Source organism: Rattus norvegicus, chromosome 5, assembly GCF_036323735.1.
Source record: "Rattus norvegicus strain BN/NHsdMcwi chromosome 5, GRCr8, whole genome shotgun sequence".
Taxonomy (NCBI): Eukaryota; Metazoa; Chordata; class Mammalia; order Rodentia; family Muridae; genus Rattus; species Rattus norvegicus.
This window is the reverse complement of record NC_086023.1, coordinates 138417470-138441258: the sequence shown is the minus strand read 5'-3', so window position 1 is coordinate 138441258 and position 23789 is coordinate 138417470. Positions and strand designations below refer to the sequence as shown.

General features: G+C 41.9%; 1 protein-coding gene across 6 annotated transcripts in view; it reads right to left on the bottom strand.

The window, feature by feature from the left end:
* The window catches only part of Foxj3 (forkhead box J3), an 88138-nt gene extending 72502 nt beyond the window's left edge, over nucleotides 1-15636 (bottom strand). For 2 of the 6 annotated variants that reach the window (XM_039110007.1, XM_063287744.1), the window contains exons 1-2: nucleotides 15497-15635; nucleotides 14815-14893 (exon numbers count right to left, since the gene is read on the bottom strand). The gene's annotated coding sequence lies outside the window, so the exon portion shown is untranslated. The other 4 variants (XM_039110006.1, XM_039110009.1, XM_039110008.2 and 1 more) reach the window with 3 other exon arrangements.
* Nucleotides 15637-23789: the final 8153 nt, after the last annotated feature.

Below are 23789 nucleotides of genomic sequence, written 5' to 3'. Positions count from 1 at the left end.
CTAAAATTAGATTCTCAATGAAAGGAAGCTATAACCTCCAATATTAAGAATTCATAAAGTAAGAATCACCTCCCTGCTACCTAAAAACAGTCTAAGAAAAAAAGAAAGAAAAAACACTGCTGACTTTAAAAAAGATAAAGACAATGTATTTCAAGACAGGATTTTTTCTGCATACCCCTGGCTCTCCTGGAACTTGTTCTGTAGTCAAGGCTGGCCTTAAACTCACAAAGATCCACCTGCCTCTGCCTTCTGAGTGCTAGGGCTAAAGACATGTGCCACCACTGCCTGGTCACTCCTAGCCCATTCCTAGAAATCCTACTTTACTAACGTCAAGTGAAACCCAAGCTGTTAATTAAAAGTTCTATCAGGAGAATTTGATATATAAGTTAATTCAGGTTTAGGGCAAAGTCATTAGAAAGGTTTCACATAATTTTCAATCCTGCTTAACCCACAGGCTGCCTGAGAAGTTCATTTCTAAAACAACCAAAAAGGGATAGATATCCACAGCTAACTGGGAAAGCAGTTACACAAACTGTAATCCTGTCATCCCCGATTCAGATCATTGAATGAACTAGAGAATGCCACATCAGGGCATTCGCTTTGAACTGGCAGAAACCTTGGACTCTGGGTAGGAACAACAGGCTGGGTACATCGACTGTAATTCTCTGGATACTCATTATTAGTTCCTAGACTCATACACAGTTTTCTTTCTCTCAAAGATGTTTGTGAACTGATGTTTGTGAAGAATAAAAATGCTTCTGGCATAGTAAAAACTTGGTTCTAGTTCCACTGAGAAAGGTGGTAAGATCCAGTGACTACTGGATGACAGTTCAGTAGAAGAGCACATGCTTAGCATGGACAAGGCTAAGGATCCAATTCCTTAGCACCACAATAATAAAACTAAATTAAAGTGGTTTTTAAAACAGCCAGTAGAAACATGAGTGACAGACCAAACTGAAAGGATATAATCTGGATTCATTCAAGAGACAATCAGTCGGGGGTTGGGGATTTAGCCCTGGGTTCGGTCCCGAGATCAGGGGGGGGGGGGGGGGGGGGACCAATCAGTCAATGGGTTTCTGATCCAGACCTAATTAAAGAGATGCATTCATAGTATTCTAAAACAGGGAGTGATGGCACAGGCCTGTTTACCCTATCACTTTGGAGGTGAAGGTCATCCTGGACTTCATGAAGCCTCATCAGATAGACACACACACACACAGATACACAAAATCTCTCTCTCTCTCTCTCTCTCTCTCTCTCTCTCTCTCTCTCTCTCTCTCTCTCTCCTCTTCCCTCCCCCTCCTCTCTCTCTCCCTACTGACAGCATTACGTGGGGGGGGGGGGGGGAAGGGGAGGGAAGGAGGGGAAAGTAAGGCTATTATAATTAAGGCATGACTAACTGGAGGGCAAAAAAAAAAAATCTACCCTGTACTACTTCACTATGCACCTGTCTCTGCCACTAGAATTCTGGTTCCTAGTGGGTTAATACATGTCTAATAACTTCAACCTATCTCACAATGACTGGCATATGTTTTGTACATAGTTTCCCAAAACACTTGCTGAACTGATAAAAAAAAAAAAAGTCAGGTACATGTTTCAAAGTAATACAAAAGAGGGGCTGGGGATTTAGCTCAGTGGTAGAGCGCTTACCTAGGAAGCGCAAGGCCCTGGGTTCCGTCCCCAGCTCCGGAAAAAAAAAAAAAAAAAAAAAAAAACCAAAGTAATACAAAAGAATTGTGTATAAGAAACAGATTTAAAAAAAAAAAAAAAACCCCAAAGGAGTCAAATGACGACAAAGTCAAAAAGAGGAAGGTCAGGCATGCTATGGCTTAAGGTTTAGGCATGCCAGCCTAAAATGTTGACATTTGATGGCTGAAGCAAGAGGGACACTTCAAGGCTAGCCTGGCTACATAGCAAGTTCTAGTCAGTTATCTGTATTTCTTTCCCTGCTACTGTGATAACTACACAGGCAAAAGAAACTTAAGAGAGAAAGATCTTAATTCTGGCTTACAGTTAAAGGTACAGCCCATCATGGTGGGGGTCAGAGTGACAGGAAGCCTGAAGCACCTGGTCACAAGGCATCCACAATTAGAAAGCAGAGAACATGACTAAGGGCCTACTTTTTTTTACCAGTTCCAAACTTCCAGTGCCACCCAAACAATAGCATCAAGACAAATCTCAACACACAGGCATACAGAGAGGCCATCTCCTTGCCAGCTAACTCTAGATTCTGTTAGGTTGACAACTAATGCCAACCATCACAGACTGCCTGGAAACCTGGTCTACACACAGTGAAGACCCCTACCTTAAAACAAAAAGAGGACACAGGGGAGCTATGGTTTGGATAAAATTTTTTAAAAAAAGACGACTAAATGCACCATGTGAACTTTGCCTGAATCCTGATTCAATTAAAAGCCAACTGTAAAGGCATTTTAAAATAATCAGGAATTTGATTATGTACTAGAAATCAAATATTGACATGAAATACTGTCAATTTAAATTTAGGGAACTACTTAGCCATACCTAGAGAAATAGCTAAGTAGTTAAAGCACTTGCTGTGCAATCATGAGGACCAGTTTGAATTCATAGAGCCCTGGCAGGTATAATAGCTACCCAGCTACAATTTCAGTGCTTACAATGAAAAGACAGGATTTCCATCAGGCAAACCTATGGGAGAATACTGAGTTAACTGAAAAAGTGCCTTAAAGGGTAAGGAGAGTGATTAAGAAAGACTCAATGTAAAAAAAAAAAAAAAAAAAAAGAAAAGAAAAAATGAAGAAAAAAAAAAAAGGAAAGACTCAATGTCAACCCTGATCCTACACACACACACACACACACACACACACACACACACACACACACACACACAGGCACCCCACATACATATATGAGTAGAAAAAAATACTATAGATTATTATTATTATAATAATGGCATATAAATCTTGCTTCTCTCCTCCCTCTTCCCCCGTGTCCCCTGCCCCAACCCCTGCCCCTTGTCCCTTCTCTTCCTCTTTCTCTCTCAACACCAAATGATGGACAACACCTTGTAGCAAAAGGGCCTAGAGAACCCGGGGGACACAGGATTTAGAGGCTTCCACAGCAGTCTTGGTCAAAGCCACCAGGCTAGTGAAGTATTTGGGAAGTTGGTCCTGGTGTTGTGTTCCAAGGAGGTAGCCACTGCCATCCGAGGGGCCATCATCTTGGCCAAACTTTCCATCATTCCTGTGCAAAGATGCTACTGGGGGAACAAGATTGGCAAGCCCCACACTGTGCCATGCAAGGTAACAGGCCATTGTGGCTCTGTGTTGGCACTTCTCATTCCTGCCCCCAGAGGCTCTGGCATTGTCACTGTTCCTGTGCCCAAGAAGCTACTAGTAATGTCCGGTATAGATGACTGCTACGCTTCAGCCAGGGGCTTTACTTCTGCCACCTTTGATGCCATCTCCAAGACCTACAGCCACCTGACCCCTGACCTCTGGAAAGAGACTGTGTTCACCAAGTTTCCATATCAGGGATTCACTGATCATCTTGTGAAAACCCATACCAGAATCTCTATTTAGAGGACCCAGGCTCTAGTGTATAAAAACCACATAAGGGTTTTTATACAAGAAAAATAATGATAAGTAAGTCTATTAAAAAGAAGGAAAAAAAAAAAAGGCTATGAGTCTAGTGTAATGGCACATGTCTTTAATCCTAGCAGAAGCAGATGGATCTCAAAGAGTTTTGAGGTCAGCCTGGTCTACAGAAGTTCCAGGTCAGCCAGATATACAAAGTAAAATACTCTCTCAAAAAAAAATCTATTAGTAATAAGAAAATAAAAATAAAAAACAGTACATCAGCACAAAAGAAAAGGTACTTGAAGAACATGAAAAACTCTCAATTGTCGAACCTCAATAAATGAGGATCCATTTTACTTTTTATACTGGAGATGGACAACAGGATGGAGAATCAAGTCCAAGACCCCACAGGTCTAATAAGCAGTCTTTCATTAAGCTATATGCCTAAGACTTATTACTTTTATTATTTATTACTCTTAATTATGTTGACACAGGGTCTCATTAAATTGCCCAGGCTGGCCTTGAACTTATTCTGTAGCCCAAGCAAGCTAAGTCTGTGATCCTGTTGCCTTAACCTCCCAAGCAGCTGAATTACAGGTCCACACCACCAGGCCCAACTTATATTTTATACACTTCAGCACATACTTAATAGAGCAGGTAGACTCAAGTCTTTGGATACTATTTATTCAACTCCAGTATTTGTACAATTGTCTTTCTTTTCTTAGATTTCAGGAAGCAAAGAATGAATATGACCTCTGAGACAATGGCATATGTAATGAGGAAAAAATGGGCACTCATTTGATAACTCTATTAAAAAGAATTCTCTCTGAATCAACTCTAAGAAATTCTTGTAAATCAACACCAGCGCTGAATATGAGCCAGCCAGGGGTAGGGCCTCTGCTAAAAAGAAGTAAATACAGTCTCAAGCTTCATTAGAAAGCGAGTTTCAGACCAAGAAGGGCAACAGCCTACTAAATTCTTCACTTAGTTTGCAGTGGAGTATTGTGCTGTTTAAGCAGCCATATTAAGAGCACTTACAAAGCTGAGTGCTCAAAGGGAAAGATTCATAATACTAGTGAAGAACTTAGGAACCAAAAGGCCGTAGTTGTGATGGGGCACTATGGCGGAGGGGAAAGCGGATCTTTTTGAGTTTGAGGTCAGCATAGTCTACATCCCAAGTTTTAGGGTAGCCAAGACTGGGTAGCAAAGACCCTATCTTCATTAAAAATACAAAGGGAACCATGTCAAATGTAAAAGAGAAGCTAGGTCTATTTAGCCTGAAGAAGAAAACATTTTCCAACTTCACAGCTCATTTCTAGTATATAGACTGAGAACATTATTTTCCTGAGGCTTTCCTGGCTGTTAATGAGTATTCAAAAAAGTGAGAAAAAAACATTTTTTCACTCCAAAAGACACAAAAATGTTCAATAATTTTAACTACGTGAATGTTCATGAAAAGGTGACAATTTATTGATTTCCCACAATTACTTGCCAAGCTTCAAGTACAAAGAAAGAACAATGAACATTTTAATATTCTGGTATAAAGTTTGGGAAGCTTCTTTTATGCTTCATCTCTTAAGTTCCTGATTAGTCTTTCAGCCTAAAATGCCCATATCACATCCCATTTCAAATACTATCTGTTGTATGAAGCTTTCTTCATCAGTGGAAGCAAAACCATTACTTTCTGGTAAATCCATGGCTCTTTAGCTACACCTGGGAACAAACGGCCTTTTAAGTGCCATTTGACAGTCCTTTCTATACACAGCACTCAAATTGTCCATTAGAATAATACTTGTTAAATACCTGAAGAGTTAACTTGTGGGAAAAAAAGAGAGAGACTACAGGTTCTACTGTTCCACAGAGGAAAAAGGATTGGTTAGTAGCAAATTTTGCTTCATTTAGTGCCTACACAAAGAGCAGGCTACCCTTTTTACTTTTCAGACATGGTCTTAAATCTGCCATCTCTCCCAGCACTCACTCAGCTCACCTCTGCCTTCCTGAGTGCTGGATGACAACACTCAGAACCATCCCACACTTCAACTACCACTGATGACAGGCTTGGGAAGAGTAGCTAAATGGCCATGCCTTAAGTGTTCTAGTAGGAAAGTTCAATGGTATGAATGACTAACTCGATATTCTAGGAACTACAATTTATTTACCTCATCATACTAGGGGAAAGGTAACTTGATACATACTATTTTTAGCAATGTTAAAAATCTTAAAATTAGTTGCCATGCAATGGTGGCTCAAGCCTTTAATCCCAGCACTCAGGAAGCAGAGGCAGGTGAATTTTTGTGAGTTTAATTTAAGGTTAGCCTGGTCTACAGAAGTGAGTTCCAGCTAGGACTACACAGAGAAACCCTATCTTAAAAACAAAACAAAAGTTAAAATGAAATACAAAATGCCTTTTCATGTACTACTTTACTGAATACGTAAAAATCCCTACAACACCTTCTGCACAGTAAATCACTTGCCATTTAACATTTCTCATACACCCAATGGTGGTTCCATCAGATTATATCACCAGTAACATTACAGCCATCAATGTTTGCATAAGCACACTGATTGTCCCCAGTGACAAAGTCATCTAACATTTCTTAGAACATGTCCCCTTTTACTAGGTAACAGAAACTGCAGCAAAGATAAAAACAGATATTATCTCCATCCTTGAGAGTAAATATAAGGATCTTTTGGGAGGTACAGCTGGCTTTTAAAGCAGGATCTTACTACTTGTAATCCTGCCTCTACTAGAGAACAATTTCTTAAATCATGGTATCAATGCAAACCTGGTAATCTCCCATGAGTCAGAATGCCTAAGTCATCTATGGCAGTAACACATGTTCCAGAGATGAGCGAGCTTATGGCACATACCGTAATGCAAGCACTTGGGATACTGAAGCAGGAGGATTGTGGGTGAAGGCTAGGCTGGGCTATACCAAGATATTGTCTCAAAAACAGGGAAGGGGTGAAGAAATGCTCCTTAAGGGCAATCTTGAGGTTTCTCACCTTCAACATTTGTGGGTGTGGAATATGTGCTTGAAAAGGTCAGAGGGCAATTTTCAGGAATTGGTTCTCTCCTATTCCATGTCAGTCCTGGGAATCAAACTCAGGTTGCCAAGCTTGGAGAAAACTGTCTTTACCCACTGAGCCACACTACAGGTTCAAGGGCATGCTTTATAAAGCCATTCTTCCCTACCCCTGAATGCATTAAGTTCTTCAAACAAACCTGCTAAACACTGCCTTTCCAGGTAAAAACTAGTCATCAGAAGCAGTCAGAGGCACCACTATTACTGGGAGGATGGCTCTGTGCTATCTCTCTAACTAAGCATCTGTGGTCTTCGCTAGCATGGATCCTGCTTTTCACTTGTCTGGACAGAAACAGATGAAAAATAGATGACCAATCAAATAAGAGAATTAATTAATTCAGTGTTCCTGGATTGAAACCATTACCTTAAACAAACATTAACAGTTTTGTTTTTCTTAGTAAAAGTCTGCCAGATAATGAAAAAGCAGGTAAGTAAATCCTTAGGTCTCATCTTCATTTCAAACTAGACTACCATCTCAAGTAACTTAACAGAAATAACTGCTGTAAGTAAACCTGGGATTTAAATCACCTAACACGGGTTGGAGAGATGGCTCAGCGGTTAAGAGCTCCGACTGCTCTTCCAGAGGTCCTGAGTTCAATCCCCAGCAACCACATGGTGGCTCACAACCATCTGTAATAGGATCTGGTGTGTCTGAAGACAGCTACAGTGTACTCGTATACATAAAATAAATAAGTAAATCTTTTAAAAAAAATCACCTAACACATTTACAACTTGATCCATAACACTATAATCAAGTCATTTATCAAACCAATTTATCTATAAAGCTTCTTAGCAAATACTTCAACAGCACCAAGTATTTAAACTGCTCTTCAAAAGACTTACTTTTCAATGTTATGTGAACCATAAAAATTCAATTTTCCAAATGGAACATGTTTAATCGTATAGAAAGGTTCATGAAGAGACACTTTAAATTATCCACTGTCATGGTTTTCTCCCAGTCTGGTTTTTGTTGTTTTGATTTCTATTCAGTAAAACTTCCTTGTACACTATCAGTCTTTTTACCTATCAGGCAACAGACAACAGGTCTATCTATCCAGATAGATAGCTACATTAGAACCAGATGTTTAATTTCTCTAAAATTTACTAGCATGTACTTCCATTCTGAAAGGGTGGGAGACCTAACTGCGACTTAGCAATCCTTAAATTCCTATTCTGATTCTTTCCTATCTCACCTCCAGAATACTAACAGCAGAAATGGAGACTCAAGTAAGAATGCTTCCAATGACTAAAAATGGACCTAATCGAACAAGAAATTGTACTTGCTAATTTTACATGAAGCTTTACAGTATCATAGTTACACTCTTATCTAAAGAACTGATCATTTGGGACCTCTATGGCCTTTCACTTCCACATCAGAAACCTAAATTTTGTTTCTCACTATAACTTCATCAATTTTCTACTTAAAAAAAAAAAAAAAAAAAAAAAACAGAATACAGGAAATGGGTTCCAGTGTCAGCTCTACTAATAGTAATTAAGTGACACTCTTGTCAGTTGATTTCATGTCAATCCTACCTGTATTGCAGGACTGTTATAAAGCCCAAAATCCAACATCAATCATTATCCAAATGTAAGGTGGAAATATTTCAAAAGTACACATGCTCTAACTAATATGACACATAATTTTCTAACACACCAAGTATTTCTGATGGTTTTTGCTACCCATTTATACATAAGATAAAACCATCGGGGCTGGGGATTTAGCTCAGTGTGTAGAGCGCTTACCTAGGAAGCGCAAGGCCCTGGGTTCGGTCCCCAGCTCCGAAAAAAAGAACCAAAAAAAAAAAAAAAAAAAAGATAAAACCATCAATCTACTTCATACCTTACCTGTCTAGCCTGTGTAAAATATTAGATTCATATATCCAAGAAAAACAGCAGAAACACCACTTACTTTCTCCCACAACATTATGCCCTATCTTTATTCAAAGAATCAACCTACCCTTGATTGTTAAGTGTTAACTGCTGTGACTACAACTCATTCCCAAAAGTCCTAAACACTAAGCAACAGAAACTTGATTTAAATTATTTTAATAATAATCACCCACAATCTAGAATGTAAACAATAACCTATTTCTGTCATCCTATAACTTCCTCCCAAAGTCATCTCTGTAAAGAAAGAAAATATGAAACTGCTACTGAATGCCAGCAGTCTTACGCCCTAGTGTATTCCTCTCACATATCTCACAGCCAACAATAGAAACTAAGATCTATTAGCAGTTTAAAAGTAGGGTCAGATCTCAACATTAGGCAAAAGTAGATTCTAATTTCTGTGGCTTTTAATATGTACACACTGGCACTAAACTTTACTTCTAATTGATCCAATTCCACTAAGCAGGACTCTTATTGGCTGGGAAGAATTCAATTGCAGCTCTTAGCTTTGTACTCCAGATGAAAATTTTGCTGAAAGTCAGTTGACTAAGTAAGAAAAGTCTCCTTTAGACACAGTCATCAAGAAATGATGGCCAACTCTTCAGTGAGCTCAAGAGTCTCCACTACACAGAACTTGAAAATAAAGAAGAACAGCACAGGCAGTTGATGATAACTCTAAAAATCCTCTTGGCCTATATTCTATTACACTTACTTAGTGTGTGTAGAGGGGAGAATACAGGCATGCCATGGAGCCTGTACGATGGTAGAGGACACTTTGTGGAAGTCAGTTTTCTCCTTCTAGCATGTGTGTTCTGGGGACCAAATTCAAGTCACCAAGCTTGGCAGCAAGTACCTTTACTGACTAAGCTACCTCACCAGCTTTCTTTTTTTAGACTTACTGTATTCATATATATGTCTAAGTGGGTGTGTGGAAACATGTACACGCACAAGTTCATGACTTAACCTCAAACAGATGCCAAAAGAGGGTGTTGATCCCTTGAAGTTGGAGTAAAGGCAGAAGCAGCATACTGGGTTTGTTACATGGGTGCTAGAATCCAAACCCTAGTCCTTACAACTGCACAGCAAGCATGCTTAATCTCTGAGCTATTTGTCAGCTAAGACTATATTCTAAAAGTCACTCTTCATTAAGTCTGAACCTGTCATAGAGTACCTCACTCACTAAAGACAGAAAATAAAAAGTTTGGTATTAATATAGATACAATCACACCAAAATAAAATCATGTTAGATTTATGGTAAAATTCTTAAAGTAACTAAAGTCACCTACAAAATACTAGAAACTGGGTCTAAAAAGGATAAAGCTCTTATCCTATTATAGCATTGCAGTTTGGCACCATAAGCCATTTGTTCTGACCTCATTGTACAAGAGTTATTCATCAATTTGAAAAAATATCCAATCTAACATATCAAATAGAATAGCAGCTAAAGATACCTATCAACAAAGGTTACTTAAAACAAGCAGAGTGTCATTGTTATAAATATAAGCACAACATCTGGTTCCTTGCAACAAAGCTATTTCCATAACCCAACAGATGGCCCACAGTAATAATGCTTTGTTGATCTGGTTATAACAAATTCTATTAAATCAGAAATCCTGTACAGCGGAAGCTTTTCCCAATTTCAGTATAAGTCAATCTCTTTAACAAAAACACTGTACTTCAGTTCTTTTTGTACACTGAAATACAGTTTACCAACTACGACGGTCAAATCTTTGAAAGTTATTATGAAGTGCACTGTGATGTCTTCCTGAGTTCTGAGGTAGAAGAGGTAGAGTCCCCCGTTGGGACTGAAAAGGTAACTGCTCAAAATGGAAACAATCTGAGTTAGAAAGACTGCAGGAGAGGCACAAATGAGTTCTGGCTCTCCACCTGAAATTTCTGAATAGTGTCAATGAGGGAATCTACAGGACAGAAAACGGCGACAGTGAAGAGCACTAGGATTGTAGTTGTTAGCTGAGACACTGTTAGGACAAACAAAATGAAACACACTGATGTCAGTATCTACCTTGTCTTAGGTCACATTAAAAGCAATGCTTGTGTAATGTCAAGTAATGTTTCACTGCTTCTCCAATTGTACTCAAATCCTATCTTCATATTCGGGTCCTGTTCTTCCTTGACTTAGTTTATTAATTCATAATTAGTGAGTAAAACAATATAGTAATTAATTCTGAGTTCTGAAAATGACAGTGAAACTTCAAGACTTGGTTCTTTCCATTCCTAGCTAATTACCATAGGCAATTTATTTTACCTTTCAGTGTCCATTTCCTTATCTGTAAAAATCTCATAATAAAATCTACTACTCAGAGATTGCTTTAAGAATCATATAATGAAAGTATTCTGAACACTTTGTTGCTAAAATAAGATCTCAAAATGTTAATCATTATTAACATTATCATCACATTAAACACCAATAAAGTTCTAAAGGAAGGACAAAAATACATTTTGTTTGAACAGAGCAAATGAATAACAAAATTCTGCTAAGTCTTCACTCTAAGTCCCAAAGACTCATAAAAATTCAGTAACTCCCAGGTTGGGTGTGGTGGCTCATCCTTTTACTATACCCCAACACTAAAAAGATAGAGGCAGAATAACTTCAAGTTCAAGGGCAGGCTTGACTGAAATCCAAGTTCAAGGACAGCCAGAGAAACACAACAGAACTTTTTGGTTTTTTGTCCTTTTTGCAAAAAAGGAGACACTAAAAAGAAAAAAAATGAGATGATTTCCCCAAGTGATAGGAATTTCCCAGTCCCCTTAATTCTCCAGGGATTTACACAGGAATGGATCCTTTAAGTAAGAGTGGTGGAATTGGCAAAAATAAATGACAATGACATCTGCTCCAGTATTTTAAGTGCAATCAATCCTGGCCAAGTCACCTAACCTAGCTTTTCATCCTAAAGATGTTTTTCCTACACCACAGGTTTGCTGTGTGATCAAATGAGATAATATATGAAAATACATATAAATCACACGCTACACATGCTTAAGGACCAATTATGACTTACTTTTACCTTTAGCTCCTAATGCCTACTAGAGCACAGTAGAGTTTATTAGACTAAAAATGAAGTCAGAATTAGGAGAGTGAAGTTGATAGAGTGAAGGGTTTAAATGAATTAAGAATGGATTAAAAAAAGCACAGTATATCCAGACTGTAGAATATCTGGCTTTTATAAAAGGGGCTGAGACACTAACACATACCAGTATCAACAACCCTTAAAACAAGGGCAAAGTCAGACACAAAAGTCTGTCAGTGTGAAACAGTGTGACCCTTAGGTGTTTGAAGGGGAATGCCTTTAATTCGGGCCTCAGGAGGCAGAGGAAGACAGATCTCTGAATTTGAAGCCAGTCTGGTCTACATAGAGAGTTCCAGAACAGTCAGGACCCTGTTTCAAAAAAGAAAAAAGAAAAGAAGGAAAGGAAAAACAAACAAGAACTTTCTTCAGAACACTAGTTTCCCTGGACAGATAGCACATTGGTTAAGAGCACTGACTGCTGAGTTCAATTCCCAGAAACCACATGATGCCTCACAACCATCTGCATTGGGATCGAGATCCAATGCCCTCTTCTGGTGTGTCTAAAGACAGCTATAGTTTATTCACATACATAAAATAAATAAATCTAAAAAGAACATTAGTTTCTTTTTTGGTTTGATAGGTTTGCAGTAGGTAGTCCTAACTGCCCTGGAACTCAGAGATACTCTTACTCCTCTGTTTCCCAAGTGCTGGGATAAAAGGCATAGAACACTAGTTTCTTTTCCAAAGATAAACTCCATTTTTGATCATTGAATAACTCTGATATGATCAATAAGAAGAAGAAGAAGAATACCACCACCAGAGGAAACCTTAACCAGCATAAAATCTCTACAGATTGGTGAAAACCTAATTTGTCATGTTACCTTTCTTTTAAAATTCCTTCTTGTCTAGTTCATCCATCTTTGCATTAAGGTCAGAGTCTGAATTTTAAAACTGAATTAAATATTGTCAACAATCCTACTTTGTAGAAAATCTTCCTGTTCTTGGCTTCTGTGACAGAAATTACTTCTTGGTTCTTCTCAGAATGCTTTATTTTTCTATTAGCCTACTGTAAAACCCCAAATTCTGCAGGTTTCCCCCACTATACAGTATCTCTCCTGAAAAACATCTATTCAAGTGTTTTACTATACCACTTACAGGCCCATCCCTGCAAACCTACAGCTCACCTGACTGCGCACCACACAGGTATATGTAAAAGCTGACAATTCTGGGAACACTGTAAACCATTCAATAAACGCTATTATTTTATTTTCACAACCAGTCTCTTATGTCAGACTATTATTCCTAAAACTCTCCAAGAATATTCTAGTCAGGTTGCCTTTTCCTGCACACTCAGCTGACATAGACCTACCTCAGGTACATCGTTCCACTGTCTTAAGAAAGCACTATGGCAGCCTATCAAACCAAATCTCCTATCCTGACAGATCCTCAGCCAAGGTTCCTATTACTCACCAATGCAATGCTCTGTGACAGCCCTGTAATCTCCTAAACACACCTGTCTCCTCACCTTTTTTTTTTGTGAAAATTCCTTTTTCACACCATTTATTTGGTCATATTATTTCAAATATAAGTCTGCTGTTATTTAATACACAAAATGATGAGTAAAGCTGATTCTCCATAAGCAGACAACTGCTCCTCCTTTTCAACACAAGTTGAAGCTTTCAGACACTAGTATTTTAGTCCTTGTCTCTATATATCTTACTTCACAGCACTGTGTTTTACAGAAGTATACAAATGCTGACTGCCCTGTTATAAAAATATGTCTGAGTATATCAGAACATTCTATTTTTCACCGCCCCACCCATACTTAGCATAATGAAAACAGAATCTGTATTTAAATACTTTTATTCGGGGCTGGGGATTTAGCTCAGTGGTAGAGCGCTTATCTAGGAAGCGCAAGGCCCTGGGTTCGGTCCCCAGCTCCGAAAAAAAGAACCAAAAAAAAAAAAAAAAAAAAACTTTTATTCTACATAGAAGGAAAAGGAAGAATATGCTGACACTTGTATCAAATAAAAAAGGAAAGGCACTATCAGAAATACATTTTAAGGCTACAATGTAGGCAGGTAGGCAGTTACAGTAGTAACACAGCCTGTAATTTCAGTACTTGGGAGGTGAAGGCAAGACAAGAGTTCAAAGTCAGCCCTAACCACAGTGTATTAGAGGTCAACCTGGTCTACATAAGACTGTCTAAAATTAAAATGAAAAAAGGAAAAACTTCAGTGTGAAAAACAAGAGAATACTGGAAATTTTCACATCAAAAAGAGTGACTTCAAAATAGTAATTTTTATTTCACCCAAACAAACTGAAAACCAAAATAAACATTCTTGACCTCATCCACAAACCACCTAATAAAGTCATTGGGAACTCCCAGCAGCACAAAACAGAGCAAGATCTACCTCAATCCAATACAAAACCAAACAGAAAAGAGCTTCAAGTTCATCTTAAACAAAAAACTCAAAAACTAAATAACATCTACATATCCCTTCCTAACATAAACATAGAGATAACTTGGCCCCCCAAAAAATGAGCAGCTATCGTTTTCTCCATAAATACTGTGGTTTAAAAACACTAAAAAGCGTCACTGCTCCTGTAAAGAGAGCAATCTATGGTCTCCAAAGAGGGAAAGATGTAAACAGTTAACCTGGAAGAGATATTAAAGGAAGGTTGGGTGGGAGACCCGTATTTAAAAGTGTTTAAAAAACAAAACAAAACAAAAAAAAAACAGAGCCCAATAGTACCTAGTGCATTTTAGAAACGTGGACTAAAAGAACTTTCAAAACAGCAAGCGGGACTACCTAGTGCCTCTACTAGAGAATAATCTACGTGCATCATGCCCAATGGAGCATGCATGCTTTCTCACTAGGGAACAAAACACAAGGAAGAAATAAAGACAAATGAACAGTGAAAGGCGAAAAGCAGCCCACCAGTTTCGAGCTCCCTGTCACGACTCATTCAGAAATCCAGCAACAACTTGAGCCCTGCATCAACACGGACTAGAAAATACTAGGCCAAAGAGACACAACCAAGTAGAATAGAGAAACCGTACACACCAACACATCAGTAGCAAGCGCTTGTCTCTGGAGGACTGAGTAGTAGAGAAAAGAGCAAGAGCTACTGGAGTTGAAAAGGTGTCAATGAACTAAGGTCTGGTATGTCCCCTACTAGTCTCAATTTCGTAAGAGTACAACTCTTGATTCTTCCATCAAACAACAGTCATCCTCGACAAGACAAACTGACCTTAACATCTTCCACGCTGCCCAGAAGAAATCACAGGGTAGACGGGGGGTAAAGCACGAGGGAAAAACATCTTGACCAACTGCAAAAAATGGACGGGGTGGGAGGGACGGGACACTACCACGTGGGCAGGATGCAACACACGCAGGACAGCAGCAACACGTCCGCATGCGAAGTCTGCCTTTGCCCCAATGCCAGAGAAGGACGCAGGGACAGGATAGGACAGAAGATGGGACCCTCGCCCCAGCCTCCTCACCCCCGCAGGGTACCCGCGGCCCACGAGGCACTGACCCCCGTCCCGGCAGAATAGCGCCCAGAGCGCGCATCGCGCCGGGAACCGGACGAGCCCGGGCCAGGGGCAGGTCACGGAGCGATGAGGGCGCGACTGTCGCGGTCCTCCGCGGCCCCGGCATCCGCACCGCGGGCCCACCTGGGGGAGGGGCGGGCGCGAGCGGCATTGAGCTGAGGGGCAGCGGCAGCTGAGGAGCGGCGCCGCGGGCGAGGGAGGGCCGCGCCACCAGGCCGGCCCAGCCCTGCGCCCACCGCCGGCCACTGGGAGCGTGCGCTGAGGACAGCGAGCGCCGCTCGCCCAGGGCAGCCCCCGCCCGCGTCCCGGGAGATGCCCCAGCCCCGCCTCCCCGCCCGCCGCCCCAGCCCCGACGAGACCCTGGCGACGCGTGCTCACCTCAGGCTGCGCAGGCCCGGACGGCCCGGCCGAGCCCCCGGCCGCTGCGTGCGTCTCTGTTCCCCGCGAAAGGTCCCAACGGCGCCCTCAGCGAGCGGCCCAGGCCGGGAGCGGCGCCGAGAGCGGCGGCGGCGGCGGCGGCGGCGGCGGGAGCAGCCAACATCCGGGGCCGCGCACCCGGAACTACTTCCCGGCCCTCTCCCTCCCACCCCCGCCTCCCGCGACGTCTCAGCGCTCCCGGCCGGGCGTCCTCGGCGCCACGGCCCGCCCCGTCGCTGCAGCGGCAATTTGCGAGGGATCCCTCCGCGGGGACAAGTAGTGCCTCTAGGCTCTCGCGGTTCTGCCTCCGTGCGGCCAGCGGGAACCGGCGGTGGGGGGTGCGGAGAGCCTTGCAGTGCTTGCGCCTCAGGCGTGAGAGCTGCCGAGGCGTCCCTGGCCCCTCTCTCGGGATTCCAACTCCTGAGGAATGCGCCTCGTGACCTCCCAGCCTTCCAGCCTCTTGTCACTGCGCGGCCCCGACAAGCACACAGCGCAGATTTTCCCGGCCGCCACTGGGGCGCTTTGGACCTTGCTTGGGGACACGCGTCCTTCGGAATGTCAAGAACCCGGGTTCGAGGCCCCTCCCTACCCAGGCATGTCATCTTGTCATTACCCCTGCCGCGTCACCCTCTCCATCTCGAGTTAGCTAGCCAGGTCGTGACCTCGTTATCAACAGGTGGAGCGTTTAGTAGGGTTGTTCAGACTTCCGGTAAACTTTGGACTTTCCCTCAGTCTTCAGTGATCCTACCTTTGAACTATTAGCGCTGACAACCTGCCCTGTCCTTATACACTTAATTACCTTGGGAGGTATTATTTGCTGCGCAGATGCTGTATTAAGTCACGTACTCTTCCCTGCAGCCTCAAGAACAATTGGGAACTTAAAGCATTTGCTCAGGATTTGGGCATTTGATGGGTAGATGGATGTCAGTGAGTTTGGTTGAAAGAGAAGGCAAAGATCTAAGAGAATGACCCTGGTGACTTTGCTGAGCTAAGACATCGTGAAACCATCCCTCCATTCCTTTATCACGCATTGAACACTTTCGTCTGGCAAGCATCTCCAGGCAATGGGGATTCAAAGTACTCACTTCTCTCCAGAATACTCCAGTGAGACGGACTTAAAAAGTTATTGTACCAGGCACTACTTTAGTGCTTAAGATGAATCAGTGAACAGAAAGGGGATGTAGGTGGTACTATCATTCCCTCTCAGACAGAGAGAAAGGTGATAAAAATAAAAAGAATTATGTAATAATGTTAGAGAACGTTGAATGAAACGAGGAAAAAGTGGTCAGGACAGAGCTGTGTGAAACACTAAAAGGATAGTCCTTTTAAAAAGAGCTGCTTCGGGGGTTGGGGATTTAGCTCAGTGGTAGAGCGCTTGCCTAGCAAGCGCAAGGCCCTGGGTTCGGTCCTCAGCTCCGGGGGGAGAGGGGGGGATTAAAAAGAGCTGCCTTGGTGAGCCACAATAATGAGGCAACTTGAATCAGAGGCCTGAAAGAAGTGAAGGGATTCAGTGTAACTGGTTAAATCATCCTGGCAGTGTTAGGAAGTAGTGAGGCCAGGAGAGGTCAAAGATAAGGACAGAGGGAGATCTTGTGGGCTAAACTGTCTCTATAGAGCTTTAAACAGTAAACACTCTGCTTAGCGTACAGGATAGGAAGTCAGAGGTGACATTACCCAGGGTGGAGGTGATAACCTAAGTACCACACAGGAAAATAGGATACAGGTTTTTATACTTTAAAGTTATCCGTCTAGGGGCTAGCAAGATGGCTCAACAGGTACAGGAGATTGCTGCACAAGCCTAGTGACCAGAACTTAATCCCTGGAATCCATGTAAGGGTAGAAAAGAACCAATCTCACAAGGTTGTCTCTGACCACACACACGCACACATACACCACAATAAATAATTTGAAAAATAATTCATTGGGTTGGGGATTTAGCTCAGTGGTAGAGCGCTTGCCTAGGAAGCGCAAGGCCCTGGGTTCGGTCCCCAGCTCCGAAAAAAAAAGAACCAAAAAAAAAAAAAAAAAAAGAAAAATAATTCATCTAGATGTATGTTTATAACTTCAGCTCTGGAGAAACTGGCAGGAGGATCATGAGTTTGAGGCCACCCTAGGCCACATGAACCCTGTCTCAACAACAGAGAATTCATAGTCTAGTGGGAAATAAGAAAATTGATTACATAACACTATGACAAGGAGAACATAGTCCCAAAGAGGATGCCCCCACTGACCCCCTTGCCAACTTTCTGGGAAAGGGTAGACTGTCCCAGAGCTCCAGAAAGAATTGGAATTACCTGACTTGCTGGTCAATCAAGTGGATCCTTAGTTGAACATAATTAACATTAGCCTTCCCAGCCTCTTAAGTCTCAAAGTTCACCTTTTTCCTAGGCTATAGACAAAGGAAAACTAAAGAGCAGCCCGGGTACTGCTCTTAAAGAGATGGGTATAGCTGTTTCCATTTGTAGGAGGGGTAAACAAGCCAGGTGTCACCAGAATTTAACATGAAGCTTAGATCAGGATCATGAAAGACCAGTCAGGAATCTCTCTGAGAAACTTAAGTACCCATTCACTACCTCTGTAATGGTTTTTCCTGGTTATCAGCTTGACTATATCTGGAATGAACTGCAATCCAGAATTGGAGGGCACACCCATGATCCAGATCTTGAGGCTGGAAGAGACAAGTTTATGACCTGGATCTTAGCATAGGAATCTTGAGGCATAGTGGCCATGAAAAGCTTAGGCCCAGGCAAGGTAGTATATGCCTTTAATCCAGGAGACTGAGGCAAGGAGATCTCTGAGTTCATAGTTAGCCTGGATCAAAGCAAGTCCCAGATCCAGGCGTGGTGGTACACACCTTTAATCTGGGACACACCTTCTGCTGGAGGCCTACCTAGGGACATTGGAAGAAGGAAGATTCACTCTCCTTTGCCTGCTTGCACTTACTTGCCAGCACATCTGTCTCTGTCGGAACCTACTTTTACAGAAGACCAGCTTAAACAACTAGCCTCATAAGACTGAGTAACTACCAGATTCTTGGACTTCCAATCTACAGCTGCCCATTGGTGGGTTAGTAAATCATCATGATAAATTCCCTTAATGTATAAGAGAGATTCCATAAGTTCTGTGACTCTAGAGAACCCTGACTGATACATCCTCCTCTTCCAAGTGATGGACAGGACACTTCTCACTGTTTTGGAATTCTGAGACACCGTACAGGAATGTTCATTCTAGTTTTCAGGGTGCATAGAATTGGAGAAAAACCAGATTTACATACCTGCTAGGATCGGGTGGTATGCCACTTCCTTTGAGGAACAGAACCAGAGGCCACAGAGATTCAAAAGGTGGAGGACCAATAAAATTTGTACTGTCTATGGAATTCCTGCTATAAATAGAATGTAGCTGGTCTGGCTACAGAAACAAAAAAAATTAATAATGGTCAGAGGACAGATGTACAAATTTGCTTTGCTATAGTAACCTGTTCACCATGGATTTTCATCCCATAACATGTGCTCTACACCTTAAACATACACAATAAAATCAATTTTAAAAAATATAGCATGGAAAAACACACACACGCACATGATTGCAATGGCCATAGCAACAAGAAAGGTTCTGAAACCTTGCAAGGAAGGAAAGTTTAAAACCGAGGTTGGAAGGACAGACCTAGGTACAAATTTAATATTCCTTAACTTCATGTGTTACCTATATCAGATTTAGTTTCTCTCCTTCTCTATTCCTGTATCTACCAGCTGGAGATTTTGATCACAGAAACTTAGCCAAAGAGTTTGTGCACAGGCTATGATCGAGTCAAAGCCCCCGAAGACAGCTATTCACTATATACGTGGTGAAGAGTTACCACAGGAAAAGAGTAGTTTGCCATCTTGGGAGATGCAGATAGGTTGGGAGGGAAGGTTGGGGCAGGCCAGCTCTCAGAGAAGAGGTGATAATCCTGGGGACAGATGTTGGAGACAGAGATGAAGGTGTTACTGCTCCTTATTGTCTTTAGGCTTTCTCCAGCTTCGTGTGGACTGTACATCCCCTGAAAAGGACACAGTCCAGGGCCTAGCGGTAAGAACCCTACAAGCCCAGGGTTGGGCACAGAGTATTTATGGCAGGATGTTCGACAAGTTTGACTCCACAGTCACTTAGACAAACAAGAGTCCTTCTGGTCCTTTTCTCTGTATGTGTTGCAAAAGAAACGGGGGAAATGGGAAATAAATGTAAAACGAGCCAAGATTTGCAAGGGGAGAAGAGAGAAACATGATGCAAGGCCTTCTCATTTCCAGCTCTAGAAGAGCTTTCCAGATTTCCTGATTATCGTTATCTAACATAACTTGTATTAGATGTAAAATATAAAAAGTTACACATTGGCCATTGGGAAGCTCTTCAAACCGCTTACAGCTGCTTGATGACAACACTTGAGTATTAGTCACTATGCGTACTTAAAGAGCAGTCAACAATCATTTATCAAGTGCCTACTCATTCCAGACACTGTGTTAAATATCAAGGAGTTAAACACGAATAGATAAACAGTCCATTTCAATGCAAGTCAGCAGAGATTTGTATTCGTGCCATGGAAACAGGGATAAGGCAAACTGTTCAGTTTGGTGCAGGAAACTGTGGGCCTGGAGAGACAAAGAAAGCTTCCCCCTCGAAAGGTAAGGGTAGGGTGAAGCCAGGAAATGAGCAGAAGTTTGCTCTCTAGAAACAGCAGTAAGTTTGGGAATAAAGAAAACCTCAAGTTGGGTGAGAACAACTTGTACAAAAGTGGGAAAAGTGTAGCTAGAAGAAGAGCCAAGCTACAGAAATAGGAGTCTTATAAAAGGTCATTAAATACTCATGGCTGACAGCAATAACTATCTCCTGGATCTAGACTACATTGCTCTATGTAAACTATCCTTAAACTAAATTCTTCCCTCAGCTAGTTTGGCTTTTCTGACTATCAGTAAAACAAAAGGTAGTTTTCACAACCTACAGGAGCCAAACAGTTTCCATGGAAGGGTCCAGCTTGGACTCAAGTTCACCACCACCAGTAAAGCCAAAATAATTTATTTGATAATCTGATAGCAAATGTGCACTGATATACTACACACACACACACACACACACACACACACACACACACACATATACACACACACCTTTCTCTGTTTCTTGTAACTTGCCTCAAACCTTGGCTCACCTCCACTCTCAGAATCAACTGAGCTAATTAAAAACATAATGAGAGACACAAAGGCACCAAGACAGCTGAGCAAACATGAGCAAATGAGTAGACTGGATGGAGTAGTTACATTAGACGTAAGCAATAACGTAGATGAACTGATGGACGTTCAAGGGAGATCTCCTCTCCACCAATTACTCGTATTTTAGGGGATGCTAGAATGAATGAGTAGGAGCTCACAGCAGAGAAATGGCAGTCAGCTTTGTAGCTCAGTGTAACTTGACCCTCTGGGTGCAAATTTGGAAATGAAATTATTAGCTTTGAGCTGTAACATTGACTGATTTTGTGTTGGATGAACTAAATGGGAACCTTTGGGAAGCTCCAGTGCTGGGGAGAGTGACGAAGACATACTTATTACCTACTGAATATTCTTTGTGGACTGCATAATGGACCCTTTGCATCTTTTTATTTAAATTTCCCACAAAACTGGGAAAAGCCCATCTCAGTTTTGAAGAAGAGCAAGCAGAGGATTTGAACCCAGAACTACCTGATTCTTAGCATTTGTTCTGCCCATTTTCAAAAGACTCTCCAACCCCACAATCATTGTTTCTATTGATTTGAAAATTGCAACCTCCTGGGACTAGCTACCTTAAGATGTTGTCTTAGCATCTAAGTACCACAGTGTCAGTATGATTACCATTTCCAAATGCTTAGGGTGGCTCTCAAGGTTGGGTTAGACCTTCCCACTGAGAGCAGAATTGACCTTGTGACTTCTATCACCTGATGGAATGGGAGTATCTGTATGAGACAAGCCTCCAGCGAGTGTGCCATATCATGCTGTCCATTTCTAGCTGTCCTGACAACCATTGCTGCTTGGGGTAAAGGCTATTTCATGGGCGGCAGACCCAGAATGGAAAACGTGCAGCAAAGCCACACCACACCTGGACAGGACCCAACAAATGAGGAAAACAATCCACTGGACCACTGAGAGCTGAGGATCGCTACGGCAACATAACCGAGCTTATACAGACAGATTCTGAAGCCTTTTCTGGAACTTCTTAAAGCTCTGGTATCTTTTCCAGGTAAAAGAGATTACCTGGGGATTATGAAAGGAAAAGGAAAAAGGACATAGCAATTTTGAATTCAGTTTTGATCTGTGGGCCTCTTTAAGCCTTTTTGTGCCCCAGACCTAGGGAAGTTATACTGAAAGTTAGAATTCAGTCCCTATGTTTGAGACGGACCATGTCCATCTGTCTCTAAACACAGTACCATCATCGTACCTGGCACCCACTAGGCAGTCTCCATATTTTTGTCAAACTAATGTATAATGATCTAGACCTGTAACTTGGAGCTTCTGATTCACTGCAAAAGCTCTTGGCTGTGCTACAATTTGTTGCCAACTTGGGCTAGGGAATAGTTCATTTTTACATCGTACTTTTTATTTATTTAAAAATCATAGGGGTTGGGGATTTAGCTCAGGGGTTGGGGATTTAGCTCAGTGGTAGAGCGCTTGCCTAGCAACCGCAAAGCCCTGGGTTCAGTCCCCAGCTCTGAAAAAAAGAAAAAAAAATCATACAAATGGTGAGTGGGACAGGGACTCTGGAGGCCTGGAGTGAGGGAAGAGTTCACTAAAGGCACACACGCTCCTGGGGCATTACAGAGCTGTAGAAAACATGGAGGGCTCCAGACAGCTTGATGATTGGAAAATTAGCTTAGTTGAGTTGATAATGGGATTGGACAAAGAAAACATGTAGGTTAATGCTAAACTCAGACGAATATCAGGGCAGAGAGCCCCGAGGCTTAACGTTTTCTAGGTATCTTCAAAGAGTGAAGAGCAGTGATTTAAAGACTAGACTGTGTGAGGCCCTTAGTTCAATCCCCAGTACTGAGGTAGAGTGGAGGGGAAAAATACTTCCACAGGATATTCTTGATGCAACCACTGAGGAGAACACGACCGGCTAAGCCTGTCCTAACCTGTGAATGAATCCTGTAAAGGCAGGAAGGAATTCAACCTGTTTATTCCTGTTTCCTTCAAGAGTGTAAGGTACTACAAAGATAGAAACAGTAGCTAGGGGGCAGTATGGCATAATCGTGACCAAGAACATGGGCTCCCCATCCGCCCTTAAAATCAACCCAAGCTCAATAACATTAGTTGGGTGATTTCTTAATTTCTCTAAGCTCAGTTTTCTCATCCGCAAGTTGAAATGATAATAGCTGCTGGATGGGTATGTGGTGCATTAACAGAAACCACAGAAAGGAGAGCAGAGGAAGGAGTTTAATCTGACTGAATCTGAGGGTCTTAAAGTGTTTGCCTATACATGGACATTTGAGTTTAGCCTTCAAAAATGAATGAGAGCTTGAAGCAAGACACGTGGGAGAGTGGTTCCTTGAACGAAGGACCATCTCTGTCCTTCAGGTGAAACCTAGCTGAGGTCCCCTTTCCTCTCTCACACTCCCCAGGGTTTGCTGCGGAAGTGATTGAGACTTGTATACCAGCTACATCATAGCCAAACTTCCTCTGCCCAGTCCTATTTATTTCATTCCTCCACCAAGGCTGATCACAAAAGCCCTCCCTCCCCTCAAAACCATACCCCTCGCCTTTTGGAGTTTGTTTCTTGAGGCATCTAACAAGATAGCATTGTTTATGTTTATGATGTAGAAATGTCTCTATGGAGAACCAGCTAAAAGGAAACATTAACTTACATGCTAAAACACTGCAGATTATCCACCACTATTCCTTATTTTCTTACATCTGAGTCTATGTGCATTCAGTCTTGGATAGATAAACTTAAGGTTTGCGGTGGTTTGGGAATGAAACACCCTTTGTAGGCTCCTGTGAATACTTGGTCCCTATGTGTGGCCTCTTTGGGGAAAACCTACAATGTGAGACCCTTATAGGAGGAAGTAGATGACCACAGGGTGTGCTTTAAAGGTTATATACTTTGTCTGTACCCTCCCTTTGCCTTCCATTTGCCATGAGGGGAACAGTCCCCTCCTCCATCCCTCCCATCACCATGTGGTTCTGCCCAAGTGCCAAAGGCCAAGAAAGAATGGAAGCTATAAGCCAAAATCAATCTTTCCTCCTTTAGGTTG